At 39.9% G+C, this 15,654-nt stretch overlaps 1 protein-coding gene across 5 annotated transcripts in view; it reads right to left on the bottom strand.

The window, feature by feature from the left end:
- Positions 1-13,889, bottom strand: part of adgrb1a (adhesion G protein-coupled receptor B1a) — a 255,606-nt gene extending 241,717 nt beyond the window's left edge. For all 5 annotated transcript variants that reach the window (XM_049584034.1, XM_049584031.1, XM_049584036.1 and 2 more), the window contains exon 1: positions 13,344-13,889. The gene's annotated coding sequence lies outside the window, so the exon portion shown is untranslated. The remainder of the gene's footprint in view (positions 1-13,343) is intronic.
- Between the last annotated feature and the right edge of the window lie 1,765 nt (positions 13,890-15,654).

Here is a 15,654-nt window from a genome sequence, read left to right as displayed (position 1 = left end):
GTAGATGAAAAAAGGAAATGAGAGTGGCCAGGTCTTTGGTGGGATCCAGTTGACAGAGGACAGGAAAAATGAAGATCTCTCAAATTGTACAAGCTTGTTTTTTTCTTCTCTGTTTCTTTGTCCACCATTAGCTCCACATGAAGAAGCATAACAGCAAATTAACAAGTGCTCAAGTAGACAAAATATGCCGAGCTCAGTATCCAGCTGCAATGTCCTCTAAGTGGAGAAAAACAACATTGTAGATGTAATGAGGTGGAACATGGCGGGGTCACAAATAAATGCTTCACTTCAGCAGAGCTGTTGTACAACACAGCTGACAACGGCAGATTGGACAGTCAGCACTTCAGGGCCACATGTTTTCCTTTTTGGGGAGACAAAAAGTTTACCAAGACGTTTATCTAACAGAAGACAAATTGCCACCAGATGTGTTCTGGATATATGGACCTCCGTTAGGAGAAATCCCGAGCTTTTTATGACAGCAACAGTGACAGCTAAGCCCTCGCAAACATCTGTTTTGGGAGAATATGACTGCAAAAGAAGCACAATGAACAAGGCCTACATTAAATATTACAGTAGATCAGCACTACTAATCAACACTCCAAGCATTAAAAAGTTGCAAGTTTATCACTCCAACATCAGTCTTGAACTTTGGATTGTCACTTTCAACAGATAACATCCAGCTATAGCCTCACAACACACAGCAACCATGTGGTTTTTTCTTTACTCTCAAATGGAGCTGCAGACCTGATACTTGGGTTTGATTTTGACTTGACTGCTTCGGGTCTTGCCTAAATCCTCCCCTACACCAAATTATTTTTTACGCAATTTGACTGTTGCAGACACATTTAAAATCATTATGAGTTTTGTGCGAGTTGTGGAGCGATCCTGTGATCTCGATCGTTTGGTGTACGGTGGTCATAATCTATGTCGGAGCTGTATTAAGTCAGTCTTTTTCTCATCTTGACGTCCTGATAAAATCAAAGATGTTTAATATTATTGTAAGTTTTTAGTCTGGCCTCATGCAAATTACCCTGATATTCTTACCCAAACCCTAACCCTTATAATTCTCACTTAAACCAAACAAACCCAGTCAACAAAGGCCATGAGTACTAGCCAGTCAGACAGAGAGTAGGGTGGGTCTTGCCTTCGCCATCCTAGGAAAAAAATTGAGTGGGCCTAACCTTATTTGCAAGCTATAGCTAGCTATCAGAATGTCTATATTAGCCTATGAGCTAACCGTACGTTTCAGCTGGAGATTATTAACTTCAAAAATCATATAGGCTATCATATTATTATAAGTGAAGTCAGCAATCTTCAGCTGAAACTTGCGGTTAGCTTGTAGGCTAATAATGTCTGGCTAGCTGTACTGTACAACGATTTTTGAGGGCTTCAGCAATTTCTGTCAACTTCTTTTTTTCTTTTCTGAGGTTAGCAGTCTTGCCAGTAGTGACTAGTGATTTCCAGTCTTTACAAAATTGGATTTTTCCCTGACTAAAAACTCTGTGACACATTGGCTTTTAATGTGACTAGGTATCCTTCATCTGTGGTTTAAGCATGTGTGAGAATGATAAGGGTTAAGGTTTGCATAAGAATATCAGGGTAAGCCAGTCAGAGGCAGAATAATGAAAAGTAACACAGGTCATGCTTTCGCTATCCTGGGGGAAAAAAACGAGCCCATATTTGGGACGTCAGATTTTTTCCCTAGGGTGGCAAAGGCATGCCCCACTCTACTCTCCCTCTTACTGGTTAGTACTCTTTTTCCTTTTTCCACTTTATCATAGACTCTGTGTAGAAGACTACACAGAGTCTTGAAGTGTAGGCTATGGTAGGCATAACATGAGACTTGACTTTAAACAGACACTGACAAACTTGAAAACTAGAACTGAAACAGACTCAGACAAACCTGAGATGGGACTTGAACATTAGTGACTTGAGACTCGGCTTGTACTTCAGTGAGGATTTGAGACTTAACCTGAGACATCCTCTGGCAGATTCAACACTTGACTTAAACTTGTCTTAAGAGATTGACACTTTAATTTGACTTGCACTTAGGGACTTACACTCATCTTGAAATGTACTTTGGCAAACATTGAACTGGACTTGGACTAGTACGTACTAAAATGGAGAATGTTACCTTTTACATTTAGTCCAGGTCCACTCTGCCAAATTACAAATAAGTCACTGACATATTTGTGAACTGAGGAGTCATCATTCAAACAAAGGTTCACTGTTGTCAATAAATGTATTTGTAATAAAGACTGTGTAGTTTTCAGCCCTCCAAGGAAATAGCACTAGTAACAAAAAGTCATATGGCAGCAGCTTACTCTTTGCCTACTCGTTTATTTTTCTTTTCTGCTTGAAAATTCATAAGTGTTAGCAGCTCTTTCAGGGAAGGCAAAACAGGCTTTCCTGCAGGTGAAATTACACCGTAATGAATTCTCGTCTCAAACATCTGTTGATAAACATTCGGATAAAAATGTTCCAAAATTGTGCGAAAAAAAATAGGTCAGAAGAGGTTTACCTTCATGTTTAATTAAATTCCAGTATCAGGCTGATGCATCAGCAAACAAATAAAAAACTGTACAACATCAACATGAGGAACAACAGCAGCGGTGGAAACCGACCCCACATCTGGAGAAGTGTGTCGTTCAGTGGGGAGAGTAGTAATAACCCTGATTAGTTCCAGTGTTGATAGCTGCTTACGGAGCTTCCAGGGGAGAGTTGAATAGAGATGGAAATCAGGGCTCAGCTACGGATGATTATCTAGCCACTTCAGATCAAAGATCCTTCGGTCTCATCACAAAGGATAAAGAAAAGATCATTTCACCCTGCACTATAAAACTACCTGTGTGTGTTTTATCGAGATACTCCGGAAAAAAGCAACAGGACTGTACAGGACGTTAAAACAAACCAACATCAAACAGAGGCAACATGCACCTGTATTTGTGCAGATTGATGCACATATGGTTATAATTTTATATGTGGCAACACAAACTCAACCACTGAGATGATTTAAAAGCTTCTGAAAATGGTTATTAGAGTATGCATGGATCTATGAATATTTAATGAATTCATCAATTAAGTGCCAGGAGTTTTTAAAAAAGTGTAAGAAATTACAGCATAATGTGTTAACAAGAACTCATATTTTCAGCCAGAAAAAGGGTCACGACACCACTGAGAAAGCTGTGGAGGAAGCAGAGTGAACCATCTGTGATTTCTCAGGCAAGGTGTCTATGTACAGTATGTGCGTGGGGGGGAAATGCCATGAACATGCCTACATGCATGTGACTAATTTCTGTGGCATATCTTCAACAGCATGTCAGAGTCAAAGAGCTGGCATGCTATTGAAGAGAAGTTGGGCTTGGTTTAAAATTTAAGTCAATGATAAAATCAAAGTGTACACTAATTGTGAAGCTTCTGAATATAGCACACCTCTCTCCTGAAAGGGTAGCTCTTTGTCAGCAGCAGTTTTTCATATTTTACATTTCACAAGTGGGACTGGCATCTTAAACAAAAGCCTGCAATTAAGATTATTCTTCTAATTTCCAGGGCTACAGGCCTGTCATTATTTTCAATCACAAGCAGCACAGATATTTAAATGTGTGTGATTTGCTCCAGCATAAGTGCTGAGACACACTGCCTGTACTGTAACTCATGACTGGTGTGATGATAAAGATGAAGCACACGGTTGGTATCATCTGATCCCACTGTATTTCACAAAGTCTCAGTACAAACAGAAGCCTGTGAGCATAACCCAAACCCTCCTTCAGGTGCGACCACTGAACATGCTGTTGAAGGTATTTTTGAGTTTCAGATCAAACTACTACCAAGTAAAATTTATATTAAACTCATTACTTTGAGATAGAGCCAATATTTTATCTATATTATCATTTTTGGGAGTATGTTCAAGAATTTCTATGTGTACCTACATTTGGGAATGTGTAAAACAATTTTTAAAAAGTGTGCTTCTTTTGATAGAAAATCATAAGGCTCAGGCCATCATGATATGGAAAACATGCTCTGCGGGTAAAGCTGCTCTGGTGAAAATTAAGACTTCCAATGACTTAGCCAGACAAATCTGCCACTAAAGGTGTTAAATACTCTTTGATCTTTGCCTCTTTCATACGGTCACATGGTTTATAATCCACTGGCTGCTGGGTCTTTTCGTCACTGGAGGATTCCAGAGGAACAGACTGAGGTGCGAAGGTGTTTCCTCTGCTTCTCTCACACACTTGCTAACATAAAGATAAAAATAGCAAACAGGCAAGAGAACCCTGCTAATTGAAGACCTTGACTCAGAGTGCTGCAGCTCTGATCCTAACATACTGTTACTGCTACTACACAAGCTTTCCAGCCAAAGCCAGGCACCTTACTAAGATTTTTGCCAATAATCAGAAGCAATATTGGATTATTATTTCATGCCTTAGACAAGAAAATGTAGCAAATTTAAATATTTTATGTATAATCAGTCAAGTGGCACCAAATCCATCATATCAGAGGTGGAGCTGAAGCTACAGTGCATTTGACTTTTAACAAAAGACTGAAATGATTGTAACTGTTCTGACTACTGCCACAGTAACAAAGGGAAATGTGTTCTCGACTTGTGAAGAGAATTACTCGTTTTTCAACAACGCTATTTTTGTCCAGAGACACTGAAAGTCACCTGGAGGCTCCACCCTGGCCGGAGAGCAAGTATATTTTCAGAACTACTTAAATGTTTAAAGAGAGTAAGGCCTCAAACCAGAAAATAATCCACTCAGAGTCCAACTTCATCTAAAGGTGAGACCTATCCAAGACATGTAATTACAGAATGGACAGAACACTACAATACACAGCATCACACAAAGATATTAATAAAAATAGAATAGAGTTAGAGAGCCATTATTCACTTTCGAGCCAGAGTTCTGAAGTCGAATTTATCCTGAGTTACTCAGATGTTGAGTCTTCTGTAGGTAATTTCAGGCAACAGCATACCTGTATACCTTTTTACCCATTTCACTTCAAATCTGAGTTCAAACAGAGAAAAGAAGAGTGTTTGACCTTAAACCGTACTGATGCCTACAGACTAGAGCCATAAAGACTCATAAGGAAGAGGGAGACAACCTCAGGATGGCCTTATAAATAAATGTCAGGCAGTGAATTGATCTCTGCATATAAAGAGATGACCATCCAACCACAGCATACAAATCACTGTGATGTGTCGTAAATTTGCTACCAGTGTCAAATCCCAGGGCACTGTGTAAAAAAAAAGTAGTTGAGGAGAGAAAAAGCAGTACTTGTAACTGAAATAAAGAATTTCAAGCCTATCCACATGCAATTTAAAACAGGCAGCTGTTAATCAAAATGCTTAAGAACTTAAAGGAAGCAACATCAAGTGGTTTGCTTCAAGATGCTGCAATCTGCCTGTTATGCAGGAGCCTGTTCCTGTTTCCCAAGAACAACATTTACTGTCTTTAGTCAGGATTCAAGGACGGCTTCACAGCTGGGACTGAACCCTTTTAGAATATAACCACAGCTAAGTAAGTGACTCTAATTATAAAGGCTGAGCAGTGCATGATGGTGTCACTTGTGTGATGATCAATGTTAATATCCATAATAAATTACAGAGGACCAAGTACAGATCCATGTGGTGCACCTCCAGCACAGTATACCAATAAATTATGTTCCGTGCCAATGCAGGAAGTACTCTGCCCTCTAAATAGGGAGGCAGGCAGTATGACCCCATTCACACCTTGCATTTAAATGCATCTTCATCTTAAATGCATCTTCTAGATACAGTCTCCCAGACTGTATCTAGATATGATTTAGCCTGACTACATTTAAACCTGGGATTAATATGGGGTGTACAGTGTCCTGACTGAGAACCAGTTGAGATTCAATCATGCTGTCCTGCTCAAACAACTGAACAGTTGTGGCTGTTCCACCATTTGCTTAGCTATTGCTTCATACATGGGTCAGCTGCAACATGAATTTCCAAGTTTAGCTTGTATACTTTTGTCAGACCAAACTTGGTCTCTTCTTGACTCTGTCCACAAGTGTCTTGAATATCCATAGGCTTTCTTACTGCTTTCTTACTATTAACTTAGCTCACTAGCTGCCTATTGGCTGGTACCTTACTGGTTTGGAACTGTCAATTACAAATTCCCGCCCATATAGTTGTTGTATGTGGACTGAAAACGCACTTATGTTCAACATGGTCACAATACTTCTGACCACCTCCAGAGGCGATGTGGTTGATCCGATCACAGTCCATCTTTAGTGCACTTTGGGTGTATCTACACCAGTACTTCCATGTGGTCAGGCACTATCCGATTGCATTCTGATCACCAAAACGCATTTTAATGCAATGTGTAAAGGGGGTCTAATGGTGTGGAGATAGTAAAGTTGACATTTTTATTAACTGTAACCTTTCCTTAGTTAGTCAGTTTCCTAACCTTAGCCATATTATATTCACCATAACCCAGACCATGACCATACCCTATCAGCAGCATTGTCATCAAACCATTTTGCTGCTTGTTCTGATCAAAAACGATTTCAAGTCATCTTAGTTTAGAATGGTCAACAGTGTCAAATGCATAATGACCAGCACTGCACAAAATGGTTTACTAACCAGAGGCTTATCATACCACTCACTAGCTTTAAATCTCTGGTAATTACGCTTCACCGTTTTCTCCTCATGATCAGCTCACTCACTGGGTCTTGGCAATAAGAAATCGGGTCGAGTCATCGGTCCTTTCAAGGGATGGTTTAATTCTTGCAGGCCCAATAAAATCATTTGGTTTTTGTACATTTTTGCAAGATACTTGTTTTGTAGTTTTTATAGTGCACTTATTTTCAAACACATACATTCACAAAGCATGTGAAAATCTAAAGGTTTGATTTGGGATGAGAGAAAAGTTGGCTACCTGTACACTGATGCTGGAGGATACCTCGTATCTGATCTAGTGTTCAGCCTTCACAGGATTTGTATTTTAATGCTCATGAATACCTTTGTCAACCAGCCAGTATAAAGCTCAGTTTATGCTTGGCTGCTCTCTCGACAGTTGTCTCCAAACAAAAGGCACCATGTAGTACCTCACCCAGCTTTTATACCTTAGCAACAGGAATGATTAAGTGATCACACAGTTACTTCCGCAGTTCCGACTGCTGTCATTTCACTCATGAATGAGCAGGAGAATAAATAGAGGTAGAATATATAATTTTACCTGTTTAAAATTCATGTTTTCTGACTTACAAGTGCCAAGTTTCACCCTGACAACAATCTATCCAATCACACTCCATGACAATCTTTGACGTAACATTACAAAATTGGGTGTCTTAACAACAATTGTGCCCACTGACACAATTTAAAAAAGAAATGCTTAATTTCTGGTGTTTCTCAGGTGTGTTTGTGCCCACAGCCGGCAAGATGATATTGTTTGTCTATCCCTTTCAGAACCACTACAAATTACTGCTACAGAAATGATTCTTACAACCATTTTCTGGTCTTCAGCCACTGTGGTTGCAATTTGGTTGGGTGGAGGAACAGAAAGTACTTAGTTAGATGTATTGAATTATGGTTTGAGTAGGGATGCATGATATTGGATTTGCTGATATATAACAACTTATTTGGCCAATAACTCTGAAATACCGAAATATCCACTTTTTTCCCCACATAATTTTAGTGATCATCAAGTCTCTTCTGTAGTGGAACTAACATCATATTATGCATGCATACTCTTATCATGATGGCCCACCAGCAGATGGAGACATGAAATAAAATAATTTTCAATATTTATAATATTCACTGTGCCAAATAAGAAAAAGCATGTTGTACAATTCTAATAGTTCATTTTAAAGCTGATATTGGCTGATACAATAAAAGACAATATTGTCAGATACTGATACATGACGTGATATTATCATGCATTCCTAGGTTCAAGTTACAATACCTTATTAAAACTACACTAATCCATATTTCTTGAAAAATGATGTCAAATGACAATGTGCAATGTGAAAGATGTCAGTCATAGTGGTGAACTCACAGAAAATATTACTTGATACTGCTGTTTAGGTACTTGGTTAACTAATGATCACTACCAGGTTAAAAGAATACCACATGAGCTTTTGGTAGGACACTGTTTACTGTGTCAAAGGTGCACACTTTCATCCATCCACCACAACCACCATACATCATTCTACTTCTACATTTTCTCTTGCCCAAAACTTAAGATTCACAAAGCCACTACAGACGTGGTTAAATATGAACAACATAGGTTGCATTTAGACAGTTCAACAAAGGACATCGCCACTTAAAAATGGAAGTGACAAGAGAAAACAACTGATAGAAACTGACATTTCTTATTTGGTTAGTGGATAGGGTATTTGTTGGTGAAGTATTCACTGACTGAACTTTATTACTGAGAGCAGAGGTCAACCAATAGTGGATTTTTAAAGGCCAATATAATAACAATAGTATGGAGCAGGAAAAAAGCCAACAGCTGATTAATCAGCCGATATCCAACCCTTCACAAAAAACACTGTCAGGAATGGACAATTTTTGGCTCTATTAGAAACTGGATAACTGTTGAAATGAACATCTAAGGTAAAGTAAAAGATATCTAAATAAATCAATCTGCTTTTTTGAGCAATTAATTTTCCTTGAAGTCAACTTGAGATTCTCAAGTACACCATGACATCACCTTCACTCTGTGTATGGAGCCTCCATGAGAGGTGCAGTATTTCTCTTACTTGTATTTGAAATACAAATTTCTATTACCTTTGAGGATTTTGTAATAGGTATATGACAGGGCTGAAAAAATCAAATAAAATTTGTGACAAGATACTTTAGAGTGGAGTGTCTTTATTTTCAGAATACTCAAAATACTTTATTGATTCATAAAACACAGAAAACAAGACTAGGTCAAAACCTAATATGTGGCTGGACAGTGTATGAATTGTTAGAGTGCTTCCAATTTGAAACAGGAAGTGTCTGCAGTCACTTTCACGTTTATAATACATGTTAAAATGAAGCACAATACAGTTAGACACACTAACACAACAGAAGGGAGCTGCTTTCTCTGGTGCTGTACCCAGTGTTCATTTAAAACAACCCTCCTCTCTTCAGCTCCGCTTGGTGATGTCTTTCCATGTGTGACTGGTAGAGGCTGCACAGACATCGGCCACTATTGGAGGAAAGTTCCACCAATGATTGTTTATGTAGGTATAACATACTATTGGCCAAACCAATAAGTCAGCCAACCTCTAATTCAAAGTAAAAATTCCCTCCGCTAACTAGATGACTGGCCTAGCTATTAGGTGCTACATTTCGTCACAGGTACTTTGCATGTCAGTTTCAACACCTACATCAACTCATATTGGCACCAGACACAAATTCCATCCTCCAAATGAATAATCATACACAGCAATCACAACTAAACACCAATTCAGAACTGAGCATGAGGGCTGAGGTGTGAATGTAGCTACTGAGGCTCTTTGTGGTAGAGCTTTGTGGCTGTTACATGGTTGTCAGGCTAAGTTCCTGTCTCACTCTGCACATTGGCCAAGCCTCATTAAGCACCTTTCCCAAGCTCCTTGTTTAGTCCCTAATTAGGAAAGCATGATCTGGTCAACCTCCAAGCGAAGATCTTCTCCCCACAGTGCTGTCGAGAAGCCATTAAGAACTTTCAGGACATGGAATATTGGCATGTTTCACCTTTAAAATGGCTATGTTGTGAGTGTGTGTGACTAGCTTGTCTGTGCTGACTGATTGCTGTGTATTTACTCCAAAGCATGGTGGGTGTCACACACAAAGCGATCTGTGAAGCTCCAAGGCAGCAGAATAGCACTGCCTGTCTATGTCACTCAGCCCTGTGTCTACAGTCCCTCTCTATCTCGCCTTTAATCCATCTTCTATCATCCCGCTGACTGTCTCCTCATCACCCATCTATTCATCGCCCCTCTTTCAATGACTCCCTCTGTTTCCCCCCCTCACTGTCTCCTCTTCCTCCCTCTGATGTCACAAATTCAGATATGAGGTTCTCTGATAGCACCCAGCCTTGGACACTGCAGCCTTGTTTGGAGGGGGAGCGATCAGAAGGATGAGAGGATGGAGGGAAGGGCGAGTGAGTTGACGGCGCGGGTATTTTCCGAAGCAGCAGGAGGATGTAAGACGCAGAAACAAAGGAGGACATCTAGGTTAAAAAAACATGCATGAATGCCTCTGAAAAGGCCTGTGTTGTGTTGCCGGCTTGCCTCATCCCTGTGACTCCGAGCCAGCCGTGCCTGTCAGGGCACTACTGTTGAGTCTATTTATGTTATCTGCTCTCTTTCTTGGGGATAAAACAGTTGACTGCTAATATTCATACCTGGGGGTGAAAGGGGGTTCTCTGATTCTGAACCTGGCGCTGTCCCAGAAATGCATGCGCTGTCATAAGAGCAGACATGTCCTGTACACTTGACTCTCCTCAGTGTGTTGTGGCAGGTCTTAGTGGCACTGTGACAAAAATGCACATTTCTTACAACAAAACATCATGAAACCACCAGAAATATTCCTAAGCAGGTCAGGAGGGTCCATTATTTTTTTATGGTTTCATGTCTTGGGTAAATTGCACAGGAGGTTGATTTGGGACTAGCATCTGCAAGGCTTCCAAATTTTAATATCAGTGAGAGGACAAACATACATTTTAACTATGGCGACCCTGACACTCTGGGGAACACACATAGGTGTAGTTTTTTGGGGGGATGCAGGGGCCATGCGCCCCTTCATATTTATAAAAACATGAAAGCAACAAAGGACTTTTATTTTGACAGAATTAAAAACACTTCCACCTCAAACTGATGCAGGAAAGGCATAAATTGGGTTGTGAAAATTCACCAGAATGTGGAAAATTAAGTGTTGAACACTCAAACCTCATCTGCTTTAAATGTGTCTCCCCCAGTGTTGAGAAAAATCCACACCCTTGGGAATACAAGCTTTTTTGCAGGCATCAGAAACTGCAGTGACATGGGTCAAAGGCAGTACTGCAGGTTTTCCTCTGATGGAAATTGAGTTTTTACATACACCCCTAAGTGGAAGATGCATTAGTAAAGGAGAAAAAAGGGTTGGATTTAGCAGAAATTACACAGAGTGACCATTGGTATCAGCATGGCAAGGGCACTTTTAATCACTATCTCTGAATGTATATGCACTGTTGGGCTGCTTTAAAGAGCTACTAGCCCCAAAGTGCCTTAAAATACTTTAAACTTTATTTCTGAGGCTTTTACACAATTTTAATTTAGACTATTGATTTGAGTCTGGAAGCATTGGCAACATCCTTCAGAATTACACACTGCATCAGTCAACTATGACATCTTAAGTTCCTGCCTTGGCGGTAAACATGCAGGTATAAACCTTCCTATATCAAAGCATTCATGCATCAAAACAGTTACGGCAATTAAAAACTTCTGCACATTCTATGTCAAAAGCTGAATTCGCCAGTTTGCTTTTAAAGACCATGTCCTCACCTGTTGAAATACACCCTTTTTCGTGAAAAAACACAGTATGACTCTGCATTTTCAGCTCTGTCCCTTTGTAATAAAGCCCACATTATGCTGCTATAAATCAACAGGGATCACTTCAGCACATAAGCTAATAGAAATTTAACCTGACTTATCCAGGGGACGGGCTTATGTGTTTTTATAGCGCCCCCAATAGTATGCTCTGGTAACTTGAAAATGTCTGAAGTTGAACGAAATTAGGATATTTTGTCATACTGTCAACCAAACAAGGAACACACACACACAGAGAAGTAAAAAAAATTCTCTCCACGTCTTACCTAAAAATCAACCAAAATAGTGTTTTGAAAGTTCCTCAAAAACAGCAGCTTACCCTGTCTGTCTTATTTTCATCATTTTGTGCATGCAGCATGCCATAAATTGGACATTAGTGAGTCTTACTGCAGCACAAGGAGAGCTGAGGGAGGCTCCTTGCACCAGAAGGGGACAGTGAATGACAACCCATTTTGTGGCGAATAAGACTGCTGGCCATCAGTGAGTGATACCAGGCTGACTGAAAGTGCGCCACAGCAATAGGCTCAAAGCATTCATCTGCCTACTCCACTGCAAAGAAATCAGCTACGTGCCTCTGGTTTCTCCCTGAAGCATCAGTGTGCATAATTTGCCTTATCATCATGTATTACCAAGACATGACTTGAGCACATTCATCATGTGTTTCAGAAGGTAAAAAAAAAAAATCCATGCAAGATTTCTCGAAAGATGACTGGTAATTATATCCAGCTTTAAAGTTTGTGTAAGGTGACAAATAAATACCATATGGCCAAAAGGGGAAAACTGAAGGTGTCAAAGGATACCAAGGGGTTCTTTCCTATTTTCACTCTAGCTTTGTCTCTCTTCACACTTACTACACATTACTCAGCCTGTTATTTGACTGTTAAATACTAAGATATCTAAGAATAAGATCTATACTTTAGTTTATTAAAATATGACTAACTCCGACAAGTCATGCACCAGGTTTGGTCGGATGCGCAACGCTTTCTGTCGGATGGAGAACCTAAATGTCAAACCCAACTCAAAATAACGTGCATTTTAATGCAGCCTTGCCCAGTGGCAACACTGCTTTGAAAACTGGGCATTCTACGAGTTGCATATCAGGTGGTGTTTTCCAAAATCACATCGGCTACGGAGGCTCAAAGACATGAGGTGTTGGCTGAAATTAAAACTTCAGATATGGGGCTGAAGGAACCAATTTCAAAAGTTAAAATGCATGTGTTTACGGGGATAAATCCCGCGTGGTGTGTTTCATATGTGCCGATTTACAGAGTTGCGCTTAATTAATATAAAAATGTCTGAAATGATGTCCAAGTTGGTGTTTAACCTTTGCGCGCGAGCATAAACTCATTAAATAGGATGTTTTTGAACGAAGTTAGGCGACACCGTATCCCCAGAGTAACGTGCCTCCTTCCATCCTCACGGGCGGACTGAGGAGCCCAGACGGCGACTGTCCACCAGCGGTGCGACTCTCTGACAACATACCGGTTGGGTGTGTGAGACTTAAAAAAAATCCAGTGCTACTCTCCAACCAGGCTTAACGCAGACCATATTACAGAGGGGATCACAACAACAAGAATAAATCGACAGAATACATTCTAACTTGATATCAGTCTCTTTTTCTGGCTCATTTTGCCCCAAACCGCCCAAGAACAGTGACAAAACCGACACGCATCTCACCAAAACAAAACGCAGAGGCAACACAAAACAAGCTGTGTTGATGGCATGTGTGTGTACAGTAAACTTGAAGGTGAGCAGCGATGTCAGCAAGAGGTCAATATGAGTGAATGTGATTCATTTAGAAAATGGGAATTTACCTTGAGTAAGTTAGCAGTCCCTTTGATGCATACTGTCAGTGGTCAGAGCTCGGTGCGTTTACTGTGCAATCACCAATTCCAAAAGCCTGGGGATAAGTCCGAGGATAAGTCCACCAAACGCCTTGTTGTAAACGGAAATTTCGGCTTGACACAGAGCAAATTAGATGTAACGTTAATTGGGATAAAGAAGAGGTGAAAACTCAGAGAGGAGTTCCGTTAGTTCCGACTGTGCTTCCAGTGCGTTTAATGGGTTCAGAAAATCCCGAGTGTATTCACCGACAGCTCTTTTCATACATTGTTCCAAAATGAAACGTCCTCCGCTCCTCTTTAATTCATAAAGGGAAACTCCTTTTTTTTCAAAATAGTTTGTTATTCCAGAAATCCCGACATTCGTCTCAAAAAAAGTTATTCTCCAGATCTCCGTCTTCAGGTTACACAGTCTTCCAGGTGAATGTGAAGGTTTAACGGAGCGGCAAATCAAAGAGGGCTCGCGCGCGTCTCGGGAACCGCCGTCCCCAGCTCGCGGCTCTGGAGCGTCCTTGTCTGTCTGTGTGTCCGCGCGCAGCAACAGCCGGATTCCTTATTTGGAAGCCCGGGGCTCGCGCTACTGTCAAGAGAGTCAGGTTATACCAATATGACTTCCAGCTAAATCTTTCAAAATAAAAAAACTTAATTGGGAAGAAACACTGCAACGCTCACCTCCTATAGCAGCAGCAGGAGAGAATAAAATCACTTTCACATTAAATATTAATCACATTTAAACGAAAACACAGTTTAGAAAAATGCTTTTAAATGACGAAAAAAATCCCTTTAAGTCACTGCTTTCCTGTTTTTTTTTTGTTTGTTTTTATCATTTTTAGTATTATTTATTATGATTTATTATTATTATTATTATTATTATTATTTATTATTATTAAAAAGACTGTCAGTCTCTGAAAATTAAGCATTGCCTAGATGGGTATAAGTAAGGATGGAGTCAAAAATAAATAAATAAATAAATAAATAAAAATGAAGTAAATAAAATGTTGTGCTGTGTATATTTTTCCGAGAGGCCTGCCATATGTATGCATTCACGACCACCACAACCTGCAGAGCATACACACAGGCGTACTGTGTTTTAAAAGTTTAAAACGTCACACCTGCTCTTACATATATACATATATATATATATATATATATATAAATGTATTTTACGCAATGTGTAAATGTCACTGCTTTCATGGCATAGCCTTTGTTTCTGTTTTACATTACAGTAGCAAAAAAAAAAAAAAAAAAATATGAAACAGCATTCAATAAACAGAGGCGTCCCCCTGGGAATGCTTTTACTTTGAAGGTAAAATCGCCCAATTTCCTGCCAGATTCTGCCTTTTACTGTGTTGAAAGCTGAGGGGGTTCCTCTCAATAGAAAATTCACCCATCAGCCCCCTCTTCTGGAGTCAAACAGCGTCAATTGGATGTTGTGTCAGGTCTGTGGCACCACCTACATTTACCACACAAAGAGGAAATGTTAAGAATAAATAGCCACAACACAGGGTATAGAAAAGGCATTCAGGGGATGTAGCTAATTCTGTGATGCACCACCGGTCTGTGTGGGAGAGACAGCATCAGCCAATTTCTCCACCATGCCAAACTCATTCCTCACCTACAGGGAGATTCAGTCAAATAGGGTGTGCAGGGCTGTAGCTAAGACACCTGAGGGCATGTTCTCAGTATGTGACTTTACGGGTTATAACAACCCACAAATTACATACAGATTACATATGCTGAGGTTTGAAGGCTGATGGTTATATTTTTAGACAATCTCAAATAATTTAATTATATTTAATAAAGGGATTTCCTTAGGATAAAATCCTTGCAGCATGAAGAAAGCTTTTGAAAAATCCTATAGGGAGATTACATTTACAGAAAGTATAACTGAATTTCAAAAAAAATTCATATTGTATAAGCAATTAAAATATTTAGAAAATGTATAAGTTTTACATAGTTGCCAGTCAAAAACACCTTTGGGAAACGAGGTGGTGCCGAAGGGGTTTGAATTTTTGACCTCAGTGTTTCTAGAAGTCCTGGCTCAGGGGCCCACAGGCAAATTTGAGACCCCGCAGTTCCTCCGACATTATGTGCATTTTGTGTGCATCCAGTTGCCTTTAGTATCAACAACACACAACAGACACATGGACGCTGCAGTATATTTCGCCCAGAGACCCAGAAACAAATTGACTCCAGTACTGGAGAGTGAACTGGCCCCAGGTTTGCTGTGTCTTGCTTGTGGTTATTTTTATCAAACTCAGATTCTATAAAAGTATGCAGTCTG

The sequence above is a fragment of the Epinephelus fuscoguttatus genome, linkage group LG8 (genome assembly GCF_011397635.1).
Source record: "Epinephelus fuscoguttatus linkage group LG8, E.fuscoguttatus.final_Chr_v1".
Lineage (NCBI taxonomy): Eukaryota > Metazoa > Chordata > Actinopteri > Perciformes > Serranidae > Epinephelus > Epinephelus fuscoguttatus.
This window is presented reverse-complemented; position numbering and strand designations above follow the sequence as displayed.